Source organism: Rattus norvegicus, chromosome 6 (assembly GCF_021556685.1).
Source record: "Rattus norvegicus strain SHRSP/BbbUtx chromosome 6, alternate assembly SHRSP_T2T, whole genome shotgun sequence".
NCBI lineage: Eukaryota > Metazoa > Chordata > Mammalia > Rodentia > Muridae > Rattus > Rattus norvegicus.
In genome coordinates, this window is record NC_141539.1 from 105,243,712 (window position 1) to 105,260,910 (window position 17,199).

Consider the following 17,199-nt stretch of genomic DNA (forward strand, 5'->3'; position numbering starts at 1 on the left):
TCACACACACACACACACACACACACACACACACACACACACACACACACACACACACCCATACAGATACAAACAACCCTAATTAAACTCGGTAGGTCACAAGCATGCTCAAAAGTAAGAAGGTCACATGGGAAGAAGGGCTTGGGGGGGAGGGGGGGAAGAGAAGTGGGAGAGCCACTAATTCATGGAGGGATAGAGAAAGTGAGAGAAAGGGGGAGAGAGAAGGAGGGGGAGAGGTCTAAAGACTGAGAAGATGAACCAAGAAAGAGCCAAGACTAGAACAGAATTCGGCCCATGTTTTTAGAAGGCTGATGTTGTGTTGTGTTGTGTTGTGTTTTGTTTTGTTTTGTTTTAGAAACAGGGCTTCTCTACATAGTCCTGGCTGTCTTAGAACTTGCTCTGTAGATCAGGCTGGCCTCAAACTCAGAGATCTGCCTGCCTCTGCCTCCCAAGTGCTTCGATTAAAGGCATGAGACACCACCATCTGACTAAAATACTGGTACATTTTTAAAAGATGGTTTCTGCCTTTGCCCTCCAGTCTCTGAAGAAAATTGCTTGCTCTTTGTAGCCTTCTTCTCCCCATGGGCTTGCTTTTGGTGAATGTTTGTGTCAGATAACTTCAGTTTTGCCTGGAGAAGTCACTCTGGAGATAACTGGAGGCACCCGAGGAGTCACAAGGCTGGGGAGGGGGAAACCCCGCCCTCAGAGGTCCCTGCCAAGAGTCCCCTCAGAGGTGCAGCCACTTGTGGTTGCAGTCAAACCAGCAAGCGAAAAACTACATTGGGCCACACCAAAACAAGATTTCTTTTTTAAAAAATCCAAATCACATCCATGTTCCTCTTCCTGCCACACCGAGTGGGCGAAGGGGATCTTTCTTCTTCTGGGGCTCTTCCTCTTTTGGCAGAAAGGGGAATGAATGGCTGAAAACCAGGGCAGGTTAAAGGCCAGGTTAGGGAGCCCAGCTGTGATGCCCAAACTGAAGCCTCCTCTCCTGGAGTTTGCACTCCCTGAGAAGTTTGGGCCCTCTCTAGCCCCTAGCCCTGGCCATCTACCTGATCTGAAAAGTCACTCTGCCACTATCTATGCCCACTTCCGGTTCAATCCCACCTTTCCTCCAGCTTCCCCCACCTTGAGCCTCTCCCATTTGACTTTCATCTTGAACATTTATTTATTGTTGTCTCGTGGCTTTGTTTTGTTGCTTATGGGGGATTTTGACTTTGTCCTGGGTTTTGGATGTCTATGTATTTATTTTGAGACAAGGTCTCACTGTGTAGCCATAGCTGGCTTGGAACTGGCTGTGTATACCAGACTGGCCTTGAGCTCACAGAGTCCCTCCTGATTCTGCCCCTCAAGTATTAAATTAAAGGTATACATCGCTGTGCTGACCTTGCATCTTGATTTTAAAGCCATTCTCACCAAGGACATTACTTTGATGCTGTTACCCAGACAGTGTGATTTTAGGTTCGGTCTTAATGACAACTTCGTTTATTTTGGGGAGTGTATATATATACACTGAGATCTCCCCAAAATACAAGTTAACATTCTCTCATTCTAACTCCTTGGGGGCCACAAATCAAGAGTATACACAGACACAGACAGACACACAGACACACACACACACACACACACACACACACACACACACGCACGCACGCATGCACGCACACACACACCTACCTCTTAGGTCAGGCCCTTGCCTGACATTCCTGTCCTGTGAGAGGCGCTCAGTGCAGACCGCAGGTCACCTCTCCAGTTGGGTCGAGTGTGATTGCCAAGTTAGGTTTGACTCCAAAGTGGTGGGAAGGGAAGAGACCACAATATCATGTATTTCAGACTTACAAAAGAAATTAAGTTTACACTGGCAATGCTGCTCACACAATTAAACTATTCTCCCGCCTAAAACACCTACTATGTGTTCTATAACTCCCTTCTAGAATGCCTCAAGCCTGAAAGTCTCCCTTATTTATCTCACTCCTATTCTAAATTTCTTCCTGGGAACCAAGCATACTTTTTTTGTTCAAATGTTACATACTGTGCACTTCAGTGGACCTGGGAGCAAGACTAGTATTTTCTACTCCAGTCTTTTTAGTAACAAGTGCAAGGCTAAGCTGCTCCTCTGGGGAATCCCAACTCTCTCAAACTAGGGAACTTGTGTCGCCCCTCTCCTCCCTATGCCCACTGGGTTCTCATAGCCTCCTTTAGGCCCCTCAGAGCAGAGCTGGCTGGGAAATTGGTGTCCAACCCGACCTAAGGCATTAGCATACCTAAAGGCCACATTTACATTTTATTACTTTATAAGAAGACCTTACAATTCTGATATAATACAACCTGTAATAAACCGAGGGAAGGGAAAATTGACCATTTTCCTGGGAGGGGAGGTAGTTAAACTTGCATATTATTTTAAAAACATTTTTAATAAGGAAATGGTTGATGACGTAAGAAGGTTTGTGGTTCACTCATTGTCTTATTTCACTGATGTTTCTGCCTCATTTACCCAATTCTTTTTGGGTAACCAAAGAAATTGTTCCCTAATGGGGGAAATCCCCGATTTAGTATTCAAAACCCTCCAAACTTAGTTCCTCACCTCTTCTTATTTGTGTATTCATCTTTGAGCATAGCTAGGCCTCAGAGCGTAGTCCTACTAGATGAATGAACAATGACTGCATGAATGGATGGGCTCTAAAGTGGTTACTCTGGCCCTAGGGTTCTTGACTAGGGTGTGGCCTCAGCAAGGAGTTGCCCACACATCAGAGGATATCCTGGAGAGCCTGGACCTCAGGGAAGGGGAGGGTCATAAAATTCACATCTCCCATGACAAGCACAGAAATTTCTTTGTCCCTCTGTGCCCTCTCCTGAGCTCTAAGTGACAGGTCTTACTTAGCACTGTAATAAATTAAAAATGACGGACATATAACCGGGCAAGCTAACAGTCACTTTTTAGAGCAGTTTACAAAATTTATCAATATTTTAAATATATAGACATTCCCTTTGTCCTGGTTATTTTGGGCATAAAAATTTATTTTGCAGAAATCTATTCACACAAGCTCTCAAAGGCAAATAAGCAGATGTATTCATTATGCTCATGTTTATCATAGTCTGAGAAGCAGAAGTAACATAAATACCAATTAGTGAGAGAATAATTAAGTGACGTACCATATGTATGTACTACAGGAAAGTGTACAACTGTTTAAAGCAATTAGTTCAAGGACTGGCTAAATAGCAAGTTTGGGGCCAGCCTGGGATTCATAAGACACTGTGTCAAGAAATAAAATAGGTCTGGGGAGACAGGTCAGAGGTCAAAGCACTTCCCCCACAAGTAAAGGGACATGAGTTTGGGTCCCCAAAACCCACATAAACACCAGAGGGTACAACAGTCTTCTTATTATTCCAATCTCAGAAGGCAGAGACAGGGCACCCCTGAAGCAAGCTAAGTAGTGAGACCAAATGAACCAGGGAGTTCTGGGATTGATCAACAGACCCTGCCTCAAAGGAACAAGAACAGTGACAGAGGAAGATTCTTGACATCAACCTCCACACACATACACATATGCACACAGAAACCACATACAGGCACACCATACACACCATACACATACACCCAAACACAACACATACATAAACATATACACAATATACAACACACACATACACAGTATAAGCATCACACCACACATATACACAGGCACACATACCTATTTAGAGAGAAGATCATTTATGTGTTTATATGGTATATGCATGTACATGGACATGTGACAGGGCAAACATGTAGAGGCCAGAGGTCAATGTGAGGTGGCTTCCTTCTTCTTCTCCACCTTATTTTTTTGAGGTAGGGTCTCTCACTAAATCTGGACCTCCCCAATTGCCTACCCTGATTGGCCAGTCTGATTGGCCAACAAGCAGCCAGATTCTCCTGTTTCTGTACTCTTCTGTCCCACCCCTCCTGGCACCAAGCCCCTCTCCCGACCCTGCAGTTGGGATTACAGACACTGGCCGCCATGACCCACTTCTTTTGTAAGTGCTGGAGATCCAAACTCAGGTCCTCATGCTAGCACATGGAACGGTTTCCTGACTGAGAGTAGCTTTAATGGGATAATCAAGATGAAGTCTTGATCAAGAAATAGTATCCTCCTAAGAAGAGATTAAATATTACCCTTTACAGAATGAAGGCATGCAGAAGACAGCCATGCACTCGCCAAGGCAAGATGACCTCACAGTTGGCAGATAAAAGACAGGGTGCTGACTTCTCACCCCAGACCTCTGCCCCCACAGAAACGCATCTCTGCTTTTTAGGCTACAGTGAACTTTACATGGTGACTCCTGCAATCCTTTCAGAAAATGGTTTTGTTTTTCTTATGTCCAACTTAAGGCCAAGTCTCCCCACCCTATACGAGTTGTATCTAAAGTTCACATTTTGCTGCTAAGCTATAAACCCCTAAGAATTCTTTTTATCTGGTTGAGAACAAAAGGGATGGTTGTGCCCTTCTAGAACTCCAGAAAGCTTAGGGAATGTCTGGGGTGCAGCTGCATGCAGGAGCATTCCCGTGGGGACTCGGAGCCCAACTGAAGATGTCCCAACATTGGCTACTTTCAGATTATTTACAAAGAGAATGAACTGCCCCATATAAATCCAGGAAATAAGGTAACAAAACATCCTTTAATTTGCTGCAAGAACAATATGTGTTTTCAAATGGCTTTTGTTTTCTTTTCAAACAGAGATTCATGGAGCCCAGACTGGCTCGAACTTGTGCTGTGATTGACCTTGAAGTTCTGATCCTCCTGCCTCCAGCTTCCAAGCAGTAACAGGTATTTACCACTACACCCAGTTTATTATGTGGGGTGTGTGTGTGTGTGTGCGCGTGTGTGTGTGTTTATGTGTGTGGTATGTGTATTGTGTGCTTGTGTATGTGTGTGTCTGTGTGTGGTGTGTGTGTATGTGTGTGCGGTGTGTGTATACATGTATGTACACATGTATATGCAGAGCAGAAGTCTGACTCAGGAGTCCTTCTCCAGACATCATCCATCTTGTTTGTTTGGGGTTTTTTTGTTTTGTTTTGTTTTGTCACAGGGTCACTTTGAATAGGTTAGCTGGCTAGCCTGTCCCAGGGACACGTTTCCACCTTCCATGTGGGTTCTGGGGGTTGAATTCTTGGCTTCATGCAAGCACGTTATTGACTAAGCAATTTTTCCAGCCCTATGGATTTGGGCTTTTTCTATTTTTTTATTTACTTTTGGAAATTTTGGAGAATGTAGAGAAAAAAATCTCCATTTATCAACCACCCTGAGGCCACCTCTGTTTACCCTTTTGTATATTTTTACTTTGCTTTATATAACTATTTCATAATTGGATACAGAGTAACATATACAATTTTACATACTTTTTTATTTATAAAACATTCCTCCACACTATTGTAATCTTTCTATAAACATCGTTTTAAATGATGGCAAAATCCCATCAAGTTTATCAGTTTTCCAAATGTTGATCTACAGAACATCTGTAGTGGAGTCATATAGGGCATGTTGAAAATAAGGATTTCTGGACCCCATCCCAGACCCATTAAATCAGAATTGCTCGTGGCAGAGGCTGGGAATCTTCATTCTCCTAACTTTTCAAGCTGCTCACAAACCTATAAAAGGATGAAAGCTGACAGAACTAACATGCCTATAATTTCAGTACAACTTTATCTGAATGCTGGACACTGCCGTGTTCCTGGCATTGCATAAACAGCTTCTCAGCAGACATCTTTGTGCAGAAAGCAGTCTTGCAAATTCTATAGCATGTCCTTAGAATGGTGTAGTGATTTGAATAGGTTTGACTCCCATAGCCTCATGTGTTTGAGTGCTTGGCCCACAGGGAGTGACATGGTTAGGAGGTGTGGCCTTCTTGGAGAAAGTGTGTCACTATAGGGGTGGACTTTGAGGTCCGATGCTTGAGCTATGCTCATGGAAGAAGAGAAAGACACTCTTCCTGGGTGTCTTTAGATCAAGATGTAGACTCTCAGCTCCTTCTCCATCACCATGTCTGCCTGGACACTGCCATGTTTCCTGCCATGATGATAATGGACTGAACCTCTGAAACTGTAAGCCAGCCCCAATTAAATGTTGTCCCTTATAATAAAAGTCGCTTTGGTCATGATATCTCTTAACAGCAATGAAACCCTAACTAAGACAGATGGTTTTCAAGACCCAATCTGATGATATCCAAGATGTGAACCTTTGAAGATCCTTGGTAAACGTATGTCATACCTACACACACATTTAGGAGCACGGTCCACTCAGGTTTCAGGAAGATAGCTGCTGCCAAAATCTGACCCGTATTTCTATTCATGCTTTCTCTATTTTCTATCTTTATTAATGACAGGTTATAATAAAGTAAGAAAGGAATGAGAAGATGGTCAGGTACATATCCTTTATAGACATATACAGCCCTATATGTAGACAAATAGGGCTCTGGCCTACCTACCATGCAGAATGAGAGTGTCAGATAGTCACAGACACCCCAAGGCTTACCAAACACCAACCACAACCAAAAAAACACCCCAGCTGTTCTCCAGAGAACCTCTGCTTCATGTGGCACAGGAAGAGTTCTATTCACAGTGACACAGTTGAAGGCAGGTACACAAGGATGTGTGCACAGGTAGGTAGGATTGGGCACACCTGCCTAAGAGGACCCATCTCTCCAAGAACAGCCACACAGCAGATGGGTTTAGGTACCTCCATATAGGAAATTGGTTCAGGGACCTATCATGCACTCAGGTCAGGACAGCTTCTATACATATGGAATCTATGAGCTGTCAAGGGGTCAGGGAGAACCACAAAATAGAATGTCAAGTTACACCAGTGCACTGTGCATAGACGGCAAGCTAAAATGACTCAGGAGAAAGGAGATGACCCAGAGACACCAGTAACCTAAAGCCACCTGCCGCGCTCAGCACCCACCATGTGCTAGGCATTCATCTAAAAGCTCCATAAGCAGTAACCTGACCCTCAAACCGAGGCTATGGGGCGGTATCACCCTCCATTCTACAAAGAAAACTGAAGTACGGGTTGGGAGATGGCTCAGCAGGTAAAACACTCGACATACAAGTATAAGGACCGGAGTTCAGAGCCCCAGAACCCATGCAGACGAGCATGACAACCTGCTCTTCCAGTGCTCAGAAGACAGAGACAAAGGATTCCAGGAGCAAGCTGACCAGTCAGACTAGCTACAGTCAGGAAACTCGCTGTTCATCAAGAGACATTGCATGTACACATGAGCTTGTGTGTACAAGTGCACACACACATACAGAGAGAGAGAGAGAGAGAGAGAGAGAGAGAGAGAGAGAGAGCTAAACAAACATACACATGCCAAAGATGGAGAAAGAGAGATTAAGTTACCCAGCTAGTGAGCTGCAGAGCCAGTCACTTGAGTCTAAGTACTGCCGCCCTGATCTTTGTGCTTCTTAGTTTTGAAAGGACTAAGGCACCTAAGAACTCTGCATACGGAAAGTAAGATCAACTAATAAAGCAGAAGCCAAGTCAGCAAGAGTGAATTTCAGAGTAGAAACTGTAGATCCTCACAACCGGCACATTTTAGACACATTAAACTCTTCTTTACGAACTCACAGTTTAGCCTCGGTCTGCCTGGCTTTGTGTGTAGGGACCATTGAAGAGCAGCATGAAGTGGGAGGGGGGAGGGGAAAGGGGGAAGGGATCATCCATCTTCCTGAGTAATAGATCCATTCTATATACACCCCAGAAGTACATATGAGTGAGTATGTGTGTCCCATGCCCTTGTCCACTTATGTGACCTGTTCACTGCACCCTCCATGTCACCACATTAGCTGGACCCTCAGAACCACAGAGGGGACCTGTTAGGTAACCATGTCTGCAGATTCACATTGTGCTGCCTGAGCCTTTCGAAGGTGGGAGCTGGGAGTTGGCACTTTCTTGTACCATAACTCTTCCCCTGAGAGGACATCTCTGCATTTCATCTTAAGAATGCAAAGGCCTCCACCAGAATCCATCCTCGCCTGGCCACAAGGCCTTCCACCACTGCACCTAATCCACTGTGATGTAAACTTGCATGTGGAAAAAGTCCCCAAGCTCTCCCATCAAACTTGGTGGGCTAGCAGACGGCTCGCACCATATATTGGAGCAAGCTAGATTCCCCCTTTTAAAAAAAAAGTATTAAGTTAATAATAATGACAGTCTTAGTTTACTAATTAATTCTCATTTATCCCTCCTGCCAGGAACAGGGATAAGGTCTGCTGGACTTCTAGTAAACTGAAGTTTCAGATCCATCTCTCTTACAATGGCACCGAAAAGTTATTGAAGAATCAGCTCAATAGCTCTCAGCTGGCTCAGCAGCCACCAAGACTGTTGACCTGAGCCATGTTGACCTGGGCCCACATGGTGGAGGACCCAATTCTCATAAACTGTCTTCTGACCTCTACATGTGCTCCCCTACACACACTCCAACCAATAAATGTAAAGTGTTAAGGCTATTGAAGAGTATAACTGGGAACTGGACTCAGGTTTTGCCCCACTGATGCCCCAAGTTGATGCTTCTGTTTACCCTTACCCAAGCACCCAAAGGCCATGTTTAGAATGGAGAGGATCCTGGAATCTATCTCTGCCACTCCAGGTGGTGAGTTGTCCCTGCCTGTCCCTTGGCAGAGGTGGCTTTTCTCTGTCTACCTGCCAGCACAAATGAAATGCACTTGGGTGTCTCAGTGTCCCTTGCTGTCATCTTCACAACCACTCCCCTCTCCATCTGAGCAAGCCATGGCTCTGGGAGTTCGAATGACACGTTCAAGTTCACAGAGCTAGAAGTACCATAAGCCTGTTGTCTGCAGCTCTTGTCCTTACTGAAGATGGTTGGTCAAGAAAAGTATTCTGAAGCCAGGCGGTGGTGGCACATACTTTTAATCCCAGCACTTGGGAGGCAGAGGCAGGCGGATCTCTGAGTTTGAGGCCAGCCTGGTCTACAGAATAAGTTCCTGGACAGTCAAAAATTCTATCCAGAAAAAAAATGTGTTCTGAACACAAATGAGCTGTGTACCTCATAGCTTTCGAGAGATCAGAAGATTCAGGTTTAGCATTGGGCACTGACCACAGAAAAAACCCTTGCCCCTCACACCGGTCTCTAAGGACTCTGGGCCCTGGGCATCCACAGTTGAGTAGTTTGTAGGCTCTAGGGGAAGGAAGGCTTATTCCTCTGGGAATGTGTTCTAACTTAGAAACTTCTATTCTCGAAATGCAAAGAATGCCGCTGCCTGGGCCAAACATCCTGGCCTGATGTCATCAGCCGAGTGATTGAGTCCATGCTTGAGGGGACCTTCACCCAGAGCTGTGTTTAGGAAAGTTCATGCCATGTTCCCCGTCCTCTTGGCCTACCCTTACGTCCCATCTTCTTCCATTTGTTCAGGTACTGGACGTTCCCCTGAGGCCATTAACACTCCATCTAGATCATGTTTGGTTCTCCCAATGATGACATAAAGAACTCGTGATTACTGTGTCACAGGTTTTACAGAGAGAGAAACTGAGACACAATCCTTTTATGCCTTTCTTGGGTCACGCAGATGAATGGACCTTTAGACTCTATGGTCAAGGCTTTGGCCTCCAGCTGCTTAAGCTCCTTTCTTAAGCTTCCCCACCAGTGACCCCTCCCCTTCAGGGGACACTAAGCTTGTGGAGGAGGTCAGAGAGCAAATGGCTGTACAGTCACATTTCTCAACAAGTGTGGCCTCTGTAGATCTAATGATATTTCCCAAGAAAACTCAATGGTCAGAAACCAATGTCCTCGCTAGCACCTTGGCTACCGGATAAGAGATGTGAATCGCCTCTTAAGAGCTGGCGATTCTGTTTCTGAACATGTACTATTGTTAAGATTTAAATAAAAAGGAAGTTCACTTGTTCTTCTGGCTTCCTGACTAGTCGGGTCTGGCCTAACCATGTCCCATCTGGGATTGGCATAGTTGGACCTCATGTGAAATATCCTTGAACCTTAAATATCTACAACCAATTAAAGAAGCTGGCATATTCCTGGGGCCTCTTTCACACAGCACTGTGACAGACATGACTTTACGTATCCCAGCAGCATCCTCACAAGCTCAAGGGGAAAAGGTGGACCAAGAGACCCTTCTTTTCAAGCCGGAGACCCTAAGTCACAGAGGGAAATGGAGTCACCAACACTGAAGAAGAAGAAGAATCGAAACAGACCCAGTTATCTGCCAGGAGATATGTGCTCTCCACTCCATGGAAGGAAGGATTAGTCCCGGGGTCTCCTGAAGCAACTGGGCTGGAGTTGGATTTTTATATCTGTTTAAAGAAAGGCAATGCCCCAAGCTATGGAGATAGTTCAGTCAGTAAAGATAGTAGCCCATTGAGAAAGACCACATAGATCACAGAAAAAATATTTTGACCACTATACCATTGCCTGCTGTGCCCCCTCCCTCTTTGCTACCTTACAGCATTGCAGACCACTCTAAACACCACTGGCTGGCTGTGGTTTCTGCCTGTTTCTTCCATGCTGGGATCTAAACATCAGGTCACAAAGATACTGTGATCTAGGAGAGCTCAGGTTGACCTAGGACAGGTTCTGTTGGCTATCAGCCTCCACAGCAGGGACCCCACTACCTCAGCAAACCATACGACCCACAAGCCTACAGGGCAAGAGGAGTAGCTGACTCCAGTCTCCTCAGAGGCTGGCCCTAGAATCCTGGGAACCTTTTCTAAAATAAACTGGAAAGAAAGCCTAACAATGAGCCTGGTGCCCTGACTCCCTCCTCACCAACCTACCCTACCCTCCTGAGTTTCTCCGGGCCCTTTCCCTCTGCTGGCCTCTATGGCTGAAGCCTACTCATTGGCCTCTCATTCAACCCCACCCAGACAAGCCCCCAGGCCTCACTTTTCAGAGAATGAGCTGAAGAGTTCCTGAGGAGCAACTCGATAGTGTAACAGAGGATGAGCCTTGACCCAGCAGCAGGACCTGGGAGATTCACGGCTGCTGTTTGGTACTGGCAGAGCTAGACGGGTTTCCAGGAATTTGGGAAATGTTTGCTCCACCAATCTGTACACAGAAAGTCAACAGAGGTGATTGGAATGTCAAGTCAGGGGGCTGGGGGTATGGAAAAATGAGTGTCGTCCATTTCTAAATGCGCCAGGGTGGAAGGGCTGTCTTCCCAGGGCCATGCTCACTGTTCACCAGCGTGATCTCTTAGATACAGACTCCAGAGCTGAGAGGCCCCAGTCCTGTCAGTGACAGCTGATGCCCAGACATCGTGATCTCATAAACTTCCCTTAGTCACCCGTTAATGATTGACTCTAACTCCTACGGCCCTGTCTTATGCCCTCCATCCAGGCTCCGTTTGCTTCCCTGCCCTTCCTCAGAGGGGCTCTAGCACCCAGGGGTGCTCCATCACATGGAAAGAGTGAAAAAGCAAAACCAATGGATCTACAAAGGAATAAAGCCAAACCTATTTTTTTTTTTTTTTTTTTGGAGCTGGGGACTGAACCCAGGGCCTTGCACTTGCTAGGTAAGCGCTCTACCACTGAGCTAAATCCCCAACCCCCAAACTTCTATTTTTAAAAAGTATAATGGATGCCAGGCAAGGTGGCCAGCACCTATAATCCTAGCAATCGGGGGTCTAAGGCAGGATGACTGAAGCAAATTCAAAGCTAGACTGGGCTACATGGTGGGTTCTAGGCCAGCCTGGGCTACAGAGCAAGAGTCTGACAATCAATCAATCAATCAATCAATGCAAACAAAAAGTCAAGAGAAGTAGCACATGACACATGCAAACAGTGCCAGCACCCAAGAACTGGAGGAAAGGCGGTCGGAAGTTCAAGAACAGCCTCAGTTGCATAGAGAAATCAAGGGCATCAATGATTCATAAAAATAATAACAACAATAATTATAATAAATACATTCAAATAAATATAAATAACTTATAAATGTAGAAAATAAAATTACAATGGCACCGATAATGGAGAAAACTCCGTGATTCCCAATCACCCATCACCTGTAGGCTCTTTGACAGAAGAAATGACACCTGCCACGCCTCAGCCTTTCAAGTCTCAGTCTTGTTACCAGTGAAACCGCACTGTTGCCTCTCTTACGCTGCCTCCTTGTGAAGTTAGAAGTAGACAATGGACTGGGGCTAGTGAGATGGCTTAGCCGTTAAGAGCACCGGCTGCTCTTCCAGAAGACGAGGTTTAATTCCCTGTGCCCCCACAAAGGTTTACAACTGTCTATAAATCCAGTTCCAGGGGCTCCGATACCCACTTCTGGCCTCTACTGACACTACATGCATGTGGTACACAGATATATGTTCAGGCAGACATTCATACATATAAAATTAAAACACTATTTTAAAGTGCCCCGGTTCCTCAAATGCTCTCCAAGCCCAGCCAATTGCTTGTTATTAATATAATGTTCCCCTGGCATTTGATAGAGGCCGACTGTAGGGGGCAAGGAGTAGAGGGAAGTTACTTAGGTAACTCGGCCAGGTTAGCCAGGAAGCTCCCACCAGCCTGCTTTAATGAGTTCCCCTTAATCATCAGGCCTCTCTCCCAGTGCCTGGCTCTTTCTGAACTCTTTGTGAACCTGTCAGTCCCTGGCTCACCCTACCCACATGAGCCCATGGTCCCTCTCTCCAACAAGATATCAGACCATCCCAACAACAGAGCCCCCCTCCTTAGCTCCTAGGTCAGGCGTTTCTCAGCTCCCATCCTTCATAAAACTATGGCGGTTCGCACAACCCCTCCTTTCTCACTGAAGTATCAGAAAAATAGACCACCGCCTGGCTAGCCCAGGTCTCTATAGAGAATGGAGTCTCCAGTTCACTAGGTGTCCTGGGGGGACATCACTGTGAGGAAGTGGGAGGTAGGTGGCCTTGGGCCAGCTTGATGTCCCCCATCCCTGGGTTCCTCCCATTCTCTGCACCCCATACTAAATCCTAGGGAGGAGCTGGGAACTAGCATTTCCTAATCCTCTATTATGTGCTGGGCTCTCTGCCCATATTCACACTACTACTCCCATTTAACAGATGAGGAGAAACAGGTTCCTAGATCTACATCAGGCAAGGCATAGAGGAGTGAGGAGAAATATAAATCCAGGGCTCTTACCCTCAGCTTGGCTGTGAGGGTGGATCCCACATTCACAGTCATCTGCTGAGTCTACACACAGCAGGTTTAGTGGAGAAGATCAAAGCAAACAAAGTTCTCCGGACTCTGGATTCTGAGATTAGGATCTCTGTAAGTGCTGGAAATGGATAGGAAAAATCAAGACTTGCTATTGGGGCGGCAATCTTTTCATTGTTGCATTATTTTCTCAAAAAGAAATGTTATCAGCAATCTCTCTTCCCAGAGTGAACATAAACAGCACATGCACATAAACAGCAGCAGCTAATATCCATGGACCACTTACCATGCACCAAAGCCCATATAAGAGTGTTCCCACGGAATCCACCAACAGACTGTACAACTGTCACTGTTAACCTGCTTCGAGGGTGCGGGACAGAGATGAAGACGTTTGCCGTAGTTCAATAAGCTAGGGGGTTTAACCCCAACAGTCTGATAGCATGCCTTGACCCATTATTCTCAACGCCTAACCCAATGAAGGGACCTACTGTGTGCGGGTGTCGAGTGTCAATAAAGAACGAGGATGAAAGCTGTTGAATTCAGTGGGAAGGAGGATGGGAGGGAAGACAGAGGGAAGGAAGCTGGTCAGTCCTGAGGATGATCGTATGGACACGGAAGGGTTGAGTCAGCTGGCTGGGAGGTTCTAGTACCTTTCCTACTGCACCCTAGAGGGTAGGACAGGAACTGTGGGCAGATGCAGGGTGTCTGGAGCAGCACCCTGCCTGATGGACTGCCTCTCCATGCTCAGCTTGCCTCTCATCCATCCTGCTCCTGAGATGTACATCTCCCAGGACATCATCTCTAAGCCATTGCCATTATGGACCCATTCAAACCCCCAGCCACAGAACACACCAATTGCTAAGCTGTGGCAAGGAAGGACCACCAGGTGAGGAACACAAGCCCCTGCATTCCCCGAATGAGAAGAGTTCCCCACTTGTGTTGAGAGAACAGTCAGTCCCCTGGGGTCCCTCATCTCCTGTTCTAAGTAGTCTATTACTGATGCCCTTCTCTACCTCCAGGTCTCCTTTTTGCCTTCCTTCCTCCCAACCCTGTGCTATCCCCTCTGCTTTCTCCCACTTCTTCACCTGCTTGGGAGGCTCTTTCACTGGACCCCAGGTGACAGTGTGGTAGTTCTGCCAACCTTTCAAATTCCATTTCCATATTGACCCTGTTAAATGATCTTACCCCAGGTTAGGACCCTCACAAGACTTTCAGGGCATGCCCTGACTGGACCATGAGTCATACAATAATTTCACTGCCTTTAATCTCCACAAGGGACAGACTGGATCTGTTCTGCCATGACTCCATGCTGAGCCTTAGTACAGCACATACTACTGGCTTCTCACAACCTCCCAGGTCCACAGACACGGGACACTGCAGACTCAGCCTGTTTCAGAGAGGCGAGGAAACACAGGGCAAGGAATTCTTGAATTGGTGTAAACATGTTATCACTAGTTCTGTTGTGGCTGGAACTCCTTTCTCAATTGCCTCGAGACCAACAGATCCACAGGCCAGGAAACGTGTAGTTACCAGCCATTTCCTTGGTTAAGAATCCCCTCCCACCACACTGAGCATTCAAGCCTTCAACTAGCCAGCTTCTTCTGTATTAAAGTCTGGAGGTCAAAGAGGGGTGGGTTCTATAAGTCCTGGAGGCCTTGGCTAGCTGAATGCAAACCTCATCCAGGAACCCCAGACTGCCTTCTGGCCTCCCCCACCTCCCTCAGGAACCAGCCAACAAGAACCTAAGCTTGTATAAACAAGGCCACAGGAAAACCAGTCCCTTATCTGTTACCGGCTTTGCTTCTCCAGCTCAGCCACTTGGCTGAAACGCCAGGAGGAGGGAGCCACCCAGACTCCTCCCATCTCTACTTTATCCTCCCTAGCTGGCTTCTCCCCCAGTAGTGGCTCTGCTCCCAGGTCACTGACCCTTACTAGCTGGAGAAGGGAGGACAAGGCTCTCTTAGCAATCCATGCCAAGACTGAATCTCTGATTGTCAGTGCTGGAGAGACTCCTGACCCCCTAGTCCCACTTCCCTCTTCCTTCAGTCAGAATGGGGGTCATAGATGGGTTCTTCTTGCCAGAGGAAGTAGACAAAAGTGGTGGATAGGGGTTGGGGATTTAGCTCAGCGGTAGAGCGCTTGCCTAGCGAGCGCAAGACCCTGGGTTCAGTCCCCAGCTCTGAAAAAAAAGAAGAAAAAAAAAGTGGTGGATAGCTGCCTGTCAGCTAGTTGAGAGTCGAGGTTCTGGCTTAGACATCTAGGCCAGGAGGTATGCAGGTGGGTCCTCAGGACTAATATCCACTTGCAACAAGATGGATTCATTGGGTTCATTGGGGACAAAGTCTCCTGTTGCTCCACTAGTCTGTATAGTGAAATAGAAGGCTACGAAGGATGCGGCCTGACTGTCTCCATTTGGATTTCTAATTGCATAAACCTGTTGCTGACCCAGAGAGAGTGGGTGTCTGATTAACGCTGCCCAGGCTGTCAGAGTACACTGGAGAGATTCCAGTCTGAAAATAAATCTGGAGATCTGAGGTGTTGGGTTCCATGAAGTAAAAATATCTGAGCCACATCCCTAAGAAAATAGATTCCCAGAAAAAACAAAAAACTTTACAGTGAGCAGAGGGGAGGAGAGCCATGCTCTTTTTCCCTCACACAACCACTGCCCTTCTCTTCTTCCACCGTAACAAAGGTGCTTCCTGGAGAAGGTCAAGGGTGAGGTAACATTTATTTTCCCTCAGATACACAACGAAGCAAGATTGAAGACCTGACTAGGTCAGAGACACATGGAGACATGGAATGTTTTCCAGGTCTAAAAGAAACACAAACTCTAAATAGGTAGGGCCCATGCCTGAAAACCAACGCTGTGGGTAGTATGGGACTTAATTTTATGAAAATGAGAGTGAGGAAAAAATATATGTGTATGTTCCACAAATAGCCTTGGAAGGGGCACTGAGGAAAGAAAGTGCTTGAGAAGCCAGCCCTGTGGCTGAACTAGAGGAAGCCAGCTACAGCCTGCCTCCAGCTGAAGTTTCTGGTTTCTACTACCTCTGGTGGGTGGTGGGCTAGACAGGAGGCTAAAGCATTTAAGAACCCTTACTAAAGTAGGTTTTTAAAAAATCTAAGCCTACACCTAGTTCTCAGCACTGCTTGGTTCGGGAACATCAAGATACAACTCTGTTTGTACGTTTTTGTTGGCTGCTCTCACAATAGCACAGATTCAAGTTGTTCTAACAGAGACTATATAGAGCCTTGAATGCCTAAAACATCTCATACTGAGAGACAGACCAAAACAGGAGTCAGAAACGGCCGGTCAAGGCAGAAGATGAGGTGCAGCCAGCCTGGCTCTAACACAGAATGAGAGGTGATCATAGTGGGCAACAATCACCACATCATAGGGAGAAGGCACACGAACTGCTCACCTGAGGTCCGATGGCTTCTCAAAGCCACCTATAACTTTCTGAAACAAATGTACACTGAAGGGTCTGTTTGGGGCTGATGGGATACGCCCCTCAATAAGGGAAACCAAGACACTGCTTTACAAAACTCAGATTCTAGTCTTATGTTTTGTTGTAACTCTATTTCAAGTTCACCAACTGGATTCTGGCTTCTGAGGTCTGTTGCACAAGAATTGGTAAGGCTGGAATAGTAACCAAAACAACATGGTACTGGGAGGAAGAAAAAAAAAAAAAAAGACAGCGATGGAACAGATTAGAAGTCCCAGTCATAAACCCATATGTCTCCTACCAGCAGCTTCTCCACAAAGGTGCCAGAAACACACAGTGAAAAGAGAACCTCCCAACTGATGGTGCTGGGGAAATGGGATATCCCTATGCAGAAGATGGAGACTAATGTCTCATCCCGTACAAAACTCAACTCGAAATGGATTGGAGACCTACACGTAATACCTGAAGACACTTGGAAGAGAACATAAGAGAAATGCTTCAAGATGTTGAAACAGGCAACACTCTTTCAAATATGACACCCCCCCCCCCGTAAAGCGCAGGAAACAAATGAACGAAAAATTGACAAATGGAATGACACGAAACCCAGAAGCATCTGCATAGCAAAGGAAAC

General features: G+C 46.2%; 1 long non-coding RNA gene across 2 annotated transcripts in view; it reads right to left on the reverse strand.

The window, feature by feature from the left end:
- Positions 1–14,726, reverse strand: part of LOC148005342 (uncharacterized) — a 65,712-nt gene extending 50,986 nt beyond the window's left edge. The window contains exons 1-2 of one of the 2 annotated variants that reach the window (XR_015622496.1): positions 13,409–14,726; positions 13,108–13,243 (exon numbers count right to left, since the gene is read on the reverse strand). This is a non-coding gene — a long non-coding RNA (uncharacterized LOC148005342). The remainder of the gene's footprint in view (positions 1–13,107; positions 13,244–13,408) is intronic. The other variant, XR_015622497.1, reaches the window with a different exon arrangement.
- Positions 14,727–17,199: the final 2,473 nt, after the last annotated feature.